Source organism: Hyposmocoma kahamanoa, unplaced genomic scaffold (assembly GCF_003589595.1).
Source record: "Hyposmocoma kahamanoa isolate Upper Pololo Valley unplaced genomic scaffold, ASM358959v1 92, whole genome shotgun sequence".
NCBI classification, from domain to species: domain Eukaryota; kingdom Metazoa; phylum Arthropoda; class Insecta; order Lepidoptera; family Cosmopterigidae; genus Hyposmocoma; species Hyposmocoma kahamanoa.
The window spans coordinates 7940042-7949027 of NW_020654748.1; the positions used below are offsets into that span (position 1 = coordinate 7940042).

The following is an 8986-nucleotide window of genomic DNA, read 5'->3' on the forward strand; positions in this document are numbered from 1 at the left end:
GTCCTTTACTACTAATTTTTTTTGCGGTTGTACTGGCGACTTGGGGCGTTCTGGCATCGATTTTCTGACGGATTTAGGTGTTGAGTATACCGGAAAAGCCGGTGTATAGGTACGGATTTCCCATGTTTCAGATACTAGATCAGAAAATCTGTTGTATATATTAGTTTGTGGGTGTTCTTCTTAATATATTGAGTTATTCCTTCTTTTTTGTGGTGGAATATGCATATTGCAGGCGGTTCGATACGTGCAGTTATATTCGGACATCAGTTCTCTTATCTTTGTCTCATCCATCTCTCATATAAACTGTACAGGTTCTGTTTAAAGATAATGTGTTCATCGTGACAATTAACACATTTATAAGTGTTAGTGTCACAGTTCTCGTGAAAATCTCCACATTTTGGACAGATTATTTTTGTTAAAGTGTTGTTTAATAAAAAACGTGGTGCATAGATTACCTATGAAAACGTGAGCCGGAAGAAATTGTGAGCTAAAACCCACACGAGCAGCCTCACTATCTAGTGATGGGTACCTACCCATTTATCATCTTTATCTCGACGATTTAACCGCTTGAAGGAAACCACGGAGACTTCATTAGGGCATTTGATGTCTTTCCAAGCTTCCTCTTCATTGATTTCTAAATCTACATTTCTTATTATTCCATAAGAGATGTTGACTTCATGCGCCTTTTGAACTCTCCATTCTCTGTTTTTAAATTCGTCGCATTCCAACATTTTGTTGGCACAGTTTTCGTTCGGTACAACGACGCGCATTTTATACGGATGAATATATTTAATTTTTGTAATATCTGTTAGATGTAAACGTATAAATAACTTTGCAATCGCGAATTGTTTGGGCAACTTTTGTTTGCTTGAAATTATTGTCTCCGTGAATAGTTTTTTTACTTTTCCCCCCTTCTTTTCGACTGTAGACCACTTTAATTTCTCTCCGTCTTCTAGTTCTTCTTCCTCTTCCTCTCGATTTCTCTTTATAGGTCTGCCCTCGGTGTTACTGTCAGCTGTTTCCATTTCGTAGTTCATTTCTATTGTTTCTTTCTCCCAATCGCCATTTTCTCTTTCCGTACTTTTATTCACATTTTCCAATTCTATATCCAGGCACTCCCTATCTGCCTCCTCGACCTCAAGTGAACTCACCACAATAACAGAACTATCAATACTAACGTGGGTCAAACGTATACACAATGGCAAACTCGTTGCGTCTGACTTACACGAGTGACGGAACTGGTTGCGGGGTATAAATACACCAACCGTTCTGAACGAGTTCGCATTTCTCTTCTATAGCACGCCCTCCTGGCGGAAGTCCTCAGTAGCGCCCTGAGCCGAGGTCCGTCCCCACTGGGGCGCCCTCAGGCCCGCTACTTATATTTAAGTCAAGTTTTTAGTTTATTTTACGGGTTATGAGCCTTCAGCTCGCCCTTTGATCCGGTGGCGCAGTCAAGGCCATCAGCGGCCAACTGCAAAATATCCCATAAAAAAAAAGAGCTCACTCTTCGGCCGAAACTCGAGCACTAACCAGCCCCTGATGATGCCTCGTGGAGAGGCGAAACACGAGTCAGGTATATTTTTGGTGGTGGTTTGTGACTGTGGTTGCGCTTGTGTTATTTATTTATTAATTTTACTTATAATTAACTGCATGAAGAATATTTAACACTAGCGTAACTATTTTGCACGATTTAACCTTCATTGGGTTCGCGGAGTAGCAAACTAATTTACTTCCATTTTTATTAATTACATATTTGAGTTTGTTTTCTTTTAAACATGTTTATTAATGTGTATATGTATGATATGTATACCTGCACATGATAGTCCACTTATTATCTCATTCGCACCGTTTCGCCTCGCGCGTCTGTTAACTCCAAGAACTATTAATATATAATAACTTATTAATAAAAGAAAACCGACTTCAAATAGTTCATGGAATTACATAGTTTCATTGAAATCGGTTACCGAAAAGTGCGCGAAACCAGATTCATCCCCTAATTTGCCACCCTTAGAGGTGGAATATTTTCTTCAAATTTAAATGGGACCAAAACTGAGGTACCCTCTTTCCAACATAAAAGAATCATCAAAATCGGCTTACAAATGCTGGAGTAATCGCGTAACTTACACAAAAAAATATACAACCGAATTTAAAACATCCTCCTTTTCTAAAGTCGGTTAAAAAAGATAGGTATACTATTAGGATCGTCTCGCGTCTGTGGCTCCGCAAACAATTCCCATTCCTACTGAACTAAAATACAGGTGAACTATAAAGATCTTGCACAAGTAATTAATTCCTTTCGGGTCAGGAATTCATTCGTAACAATTCCTAGCTCATGTACTACTCAAGCCTAACTTAGAATACTTTTGCGTGCGACTGATCGCACACGTGGTAACGGCTGTGATCGCTCGCGCCTAGTGGCCTAATGGCAAATATCTCTTACGATACGATATATTTGTGTTATAAAAATAAGACATTCATTTGGTAATCAATATAATAAGAGTGTATTGTGTTGACTTGATTACAGTTATAAAATACCCTACTTGGATGAGTTTTTATTTTACTCTACCTAACGAGTAATACAATAATATCATCGCCACACATTTCTAACCAAAGTTAGCGGAAAAACTATTAAAAAAGAAAATCTACTGTAATGGAAATACCAGGAAAAAGCGCCTAAATAATGGGTGTCGGAGAATCACAGAGCTTCTTTACTTGGTCACCTTCCATTGTTAATAATTTCAGTTGGTGATTGAATAACGACGACGTCTGAGGATTGCAATTTACGCGTTGATGCACTTTTCATATTAATAATTTAAAAGTGCAAAAGACAGCCACGTGGCGAATTTACATAGAAAGTACCTTACGGTTGTTAACTGCCTCCATGGCAGCCTCTGCGGGGCTATGAGTAACGCATACGTTACTACTACTACTTTCCAAGAAGTTAACACTAAATACCATTGACCTACCAACAAACTGAAAGCTATTTTTGTCGATGTGCATTAATTTATAAAGCATTCTTTAATTTTGATAGCAGTAGAGCTCCTTGTGAAAGAGTTTATCCAGAGAAGTAAGTACCTTACCTATTTCTGTCGCAAAGCGGTGTTATTGCTCATATTACCGCTTTTATATATAAAGGGATTAGACTGAAAGTAAATTATAAAAGATTTAAGTAAAAAGCAAAAGAATACATACATATGTATATGTTATATTAAATAGTATATCAAAATGACCAAAGCGAAAATTGGCATACGTACTTAAATATGCTCGCAATGTTAGGGAGGGGAATGTAAAGGAGTGTGGTGACACACTTATGGACTTAGAATTAATTAATTAGAAATAATTAAGCCGGTCAAATAGCTTTATGTCCATGTAATAAGAACGAAACTTACGTTCTGCGTTTCGTTTGCTCTGTCCGAGTGGTAGCGAAATTCGCAACGAGTTTTTCATTCTTATTGCATGGACATAAGGCTTTTTCTGACGGCTCAAACTGTTTCTTTATTAATCAGTGTGGTGTCTCCCTTACAGTACAAAATTTAGTAGCTGTAGAGCTCCTTGTGAAAGAGTTCCTCCAGAGAAGTACGGCCACCTTACCTATTTCTGCCGCCAAGAATTACTATGAGCCTTACTGCGTTCCGGTTTGGAATGGCACATGGAACTTGTCACTTCCTTTGCAGGGTGACGGGCACATTGGTAGTGCCCCTAAGATCTTTGCGATTAAAGGCTCTAAGTGGCACTACAACTGTTATGGATAGGCGTGTCGCTTACCACCAGATGCACGACTTGTTCGTCCCGTCACTTGGTGTTATATAAAAAAATAATAGAATGTGCATTGAAGAATGCACATGAAATTTTTATACCTAGAAGCGACGTGTAAATTATGTGGCATGTTGTGTAAGTACTGTTGGAGTTTTATTTTAATATATATGCGTGAAGTCATAACTTGACATAAACTCCTCTAAACAAACTTATACAATAACTGGTCTTTTAGCAAATAAAAGATTTACAAGCAAGAAATAATTTTGGTTTATGATAAGTATGAATTAAAAAAGGACACCACGATATGTCAAAATAAAATCAATGTTTGTCCTCCATATTATAATAAATTTCAAATTACAGCAGTTTAAAATTAATCTTTTGTGTATTGTAATCACAGACCACATAAATAATTGTAATAGTACATTCTGTATATAATATAATATGTGTATATAATAGGCAATAAATCAGAAATCACTAACAAGAGCTTGTTAGAAGCCCGAAGTTGAAGGGCTTTAATGACTCGAGGTTTGTAATTTTTACCGCCCGTGTTTATAATGTTTTTCATCATATTTGCGAGGAAATACATTCAACGACAATTTATTTCTTCTATGAATAAATATTGCTTCACAACACAACATGTACGTATTTTGCAAATGGCGGGTTTTTTGTTTTTTTTTGTTAAACATATTGAAAGCTATTCTTCTGTACATATACAACTCGAACTAAAATGTTATAAAAGGTACAGACACATGCAGCCACAAAATATATAACATCAGGTGGAGTGGAGTCATTTGCCTGTCAGGTATAAAAAAAAAAAAAAAAAAAAATATTAGATATAAAACAAATAATTTCCAAATTCTAAAACTACTCCAGAATTTGAATTCACAAAATATTTTTCTGAGAATTCGATTTTTGTATTAATAATTATAACAAACTAGTGGAGTAATTCCACAAAAAATAATTGAATATCAATTCAATAACAAATTTAAAATTCACAAAATAAATTTAGTAAAACAGTTGAATTGCAAATGTTTCGTTTTTTCATACTTCAAGTTTAAGCAAAATGTACCTTTAGATTTTTCGAGCTTTTTGCTTAATTTTGACGTAAAAAAGCCGTAGGGCAAAAGGTAATGAAAAAGCCCGTGGGCATAATAAAGGACATTACGATCGACTTTGCCTGCATGTCTGCCTCCGTGGCCGAACGGTTACCATACCGGACTGCCACGCAGAGGTCCCCGGGTTCGATTCCCGGGCCGGGAGAAATATTTGTATGGCCTACATTTATTTCTCTCGTGAGTTTGGGTGTAATTTGTGGTTGTCTATGTGTGTGTCCATGGCACCCGCGACACAGGGTTTCCCTAGTGCGGGGCTATGTTGAGTGTGTGCGTTATTATTATTATTATTATGTCATGACACTGTTTACGAGCAAGTATGATGAAAATTTATATTTCTTCTAAGCACGTTTATCTATTGTGGATCAAAATTTGCCAATTTCATTTTTCTAATTAGCTTTTAGGTCGGGGAGAAAATATCTATTATTACATAAATGGCATGATGACTAAATAGACTAATCCCTTTTTACACAACTTTCTATTACGCACAAAAGTGTAACTTTTAGATTATTACGTCGAATGCTGTACGGCCTGACATAGACTCCGCAGAAGAGGGATATATATAGATTTAGGACGATATAAATGTCCCATAGGCTTAGAGTAGGTACCTACTTACCTAATAAATTAGAGAAAGGGTCTGCTCTTTCTAATTTATCTAGACTAAGGTGGCAGACAAAGGGCATATCAGCACGTAATATGCTTTTCCGTGGTCCCTTTTGAAATAGTTAGAAGGAGGGCTTTGAGAAGCTCATCGTAGGATGCGCCTTCCAACACCAAGCTATGTTGGCCTAGAGGAGTAAAGACAAAAAACACGGACAATACCACGCTTTTTTTATTCGGGTTGCTCTTCGTAACTTCCTGTTACACAAAAAACTTTTTTTGTTAAATAAAGTTCTTATTAAATATAAAAGATAACCGTAGGTAGCCGTGGTAGCCTAATGGTTTGACCTACCGTCTCTCAAACAGAGACTGTGGGTTCGAATCCGGGCTAACACCTCTGAATTTGTCAGAATTTAAGTGCGAAATTTAATTTGAAATTCACTATGAGCTTTTCCGTAAAGGACAACATGTTGATGAAACCCGCTTGTCGAAGAAGGTTCACTTGTGAAGTCCGCAACCCGTAACCTGCACGTCGTTGTGAAGTCCCCAATCTGTGTTATACCAGTATGATGGACTTTGGCCTAAACCTTCGCCTGAGCGGAGAGTCTTGCCCAGTAGTGGGATGTATAAATGGGTTGTTGATAATGATGATAAAAAGATGCACTCAATTACTGCAAGGTTACATTCTATACTTTGTGGGTGGTTATTTTCACATGTAAACTTGTAAATTTTCAAGTCTTATAAAAGTTTCAATAAATAATAAGTGAAACTTCGAAGTGACTTGAACAAAATAAATTCTGATAAGTTTGCTTAGCTATTTCAATTGTTTCCAACCCTTCCTGCTTTAAAACAGATTACGGAATCACATTTCGACGACTGGGTAATTAAATTTCCTTTGTGACATGATATTGTTACAAAGATACGAAGTTAAGTTGGTTGAGTGAGCTAGCATTTGGCGTGAATTTAGTTTCGAGAGAATTACGAAGGATTATTGCTAAAATATCTTGACAAACATACCATTTGGACAGATTTCATCGGGGCGAAATGCGTTAGCATATTTAATTTATCTTTCGTTTAATAGTAGGTATTTACATAGTATTAGAGTATGGTAACTCTATACAAACATAGCAGCGTGGTTTGTATGTGTACTCGCCCGACGCGCGCTGTTACAGGACGCATACATACTAGTTTAATGTCGCGTTGCACTCACGTTGCTCAGCGAAAGTCACACGCACCTTTTATTATAGAGTTGAAGTGTTCGCTTGGTGTTTAAAAAATGGCATTATATACTAGACGTGTTTATTGTGGTCTTTGTGGTTGAGACACCAAATTCAGATTTTTTCAGTACCTATTTAATTTCTATTTCATAATTATACTCCCATAATCGAGATGCCAATCTACAATGCTAGTATAAAAATATGAATGTGTAAATATTGCATTTAACAGAGGTTATCTAAATATGACACGAGAATACTGTGATGAACACCTTATTTTTTTCAAATTATGTTTACATCCTATAGGTACAACTAAAATCATTATGTGACAACCCTACGTTCCGAGGGAAGTGTAGGCATTTACATGCCGAGCAGGCGGGAGTTGCTCTACTTGTCTTATCATACTATGGTATTGATAAACGTGTTCCTATTTTAAAAGATCTTTGGAAAGAAAGAAAACTGGAAGACCGGTAAGTCTTCCAGTTTGGTAAGTCGTCCAAGATGATCTTTTGTTGAAAATTGAAAATTGCCATCCAGTCCAAAATTATTGCCGAAAAAGTGAGTATTAAATTATGTTCTAACGGAAGTTGACAAGTCACCACATTGGCCAGCCCGTAGTCCTGTCTCGCCAGCCATACGTCACTTCAACTAACCGCTCTGCAATAACAGCGCCACCTTCAACCAAATAAATCTAACCAATCTAGTAGCAAAGCTCTAGCTCTAGCAGTAAAGCTCCTTGTGAAAGAGTATGAAGAGAGTCCAGGGAAGTACTACCACCTTACCTATTTCTGCCCCCAAGCAGTAATGTCAGCATTACTGTGTTCCGGTTTTGAAGGGTACGAGTGCTGGTGAAAGTAATTTAAAAATGTGCCTGTAAAGGCACATGGGACTTCTCAAGTTATGTCTCAAGGTGACGGACGCAGTGGCAGTGCCTCTCAGATCTTTGCGATTTAAAGCTCTGAGTGGCACGGCAACTGTTATGGACAGGTGTGTAGCTTACCATCAGGCGCACGACTTGTTGTCCCGTCACTAGATATTATATTAAAAAAAGTGGAGGGACGGAGCCAGCCAGAGTTTATATACCTTTAAATTTTTTAAATTATTTTTTGTTTGGAATGTAGTTGATAAGCTACTTATATGATAAACACTAGTTTGACTGTAAAAAATAAGCAATAAAATACTTTGTAGACTGCTTTATTGCCTTATTTACCGTCCCTCTGTTATAGTGTACTTACCTAGGTTACTACTACAATCATGTCACTTGATCAAATAAATGCAATAAAATTATTTATTTCACATTTTTAATGTTACAATATACCTCTAATATACAACGTAAAGTTTAATCGTACTAATATATGTACATAATTATACAAATGTAATATGCTCGTAGTATAAAATTGTACCTAAATACTGTAATATTATTATCCAATATTAAAGAACTGGGAATTCCGTTACACGTTTTTCATTACACATTACAATTATCCTAGGTTTTTGCGACTGGTACATGTAGGAAATGAAACTTATTTTTAGGATCTAAATTCCGTAAATTTGTTATTCAAACATACCAATGTTTCGGGTGCTTTACAGGTTCCATGGTCACGGTTGACTGTGATGGTAAAGTCATTAATATCAACCAGGTATGTCTAACATTGACGCAAAACCCCCTATTTTACAATTTACGATACATACGTTTTACAAATTATTTTATTTTATTTTAACAAGACGAATTTTTATTAATACATTTATGATTAATATAATTAATAACGGAATTTAGAATAAATTTAAACATATTAATGTCTGCTTGGGATTTTTTAAACGAAACGTTGGTTTGTTTGAAAAACCAAATAAATGCTGTTTAGATCGGAATTTCCTGCATTACAATTACTTTATTAATTCGTATATCAAACACTTTGCCGTTTATTCGTATTGCAACGATTTTTTACGTACATAAAAGGACGGGGTACTTTCTCAAACTACAGATAATAAGTAACTAATTTATTAAATCGTTCAGACTTTTCATGGACTTTCCTTATAATTACAAAGAAATTTTAAGTATTCCCTTTTATTTCTGCAAAAAATTCTTCTGATAATTGCGTCTCAGAAAATTGGTTATTGTATACTGATATTATTTGTTCTGGTGCCTTACCATGAACTCTTATTTTCGTAACGCCAAATAAGCGGGATGGTGATATACACTTCACGTAGCGCTGTCCCACTACGATTCATTTTAGGTCCTAAACTGAACCGTAATAAGGGTTCATGGTAAAGCCCCAGGACGAGAAGATTCCGGGTTCGATTCCCTGT

At 36.3% G+C, this 8986-nt stretch overlaps 1 long non-coding RNA gene across 1 annotated transcript; it reads left to right on the forward strand.

Annotated features, from left to right (window-relative positions):
• Positions 1-1385: 1385 nt before the first annotated feature.
• LOC113236972 lies at positions 1386-8304 on the forward strand. Its single transcript, XR_003310999.1, has 3 exons — positions 1386-1573; positions 6989-7152; positions 8270-8304. It is a non-coding gene; the product is annotated as an uncharacterized LOC113236972 (long non-coding RNA).
• The last annotated feature ends 682 nt before the right edge of the window (positions 8305-8986 follow it).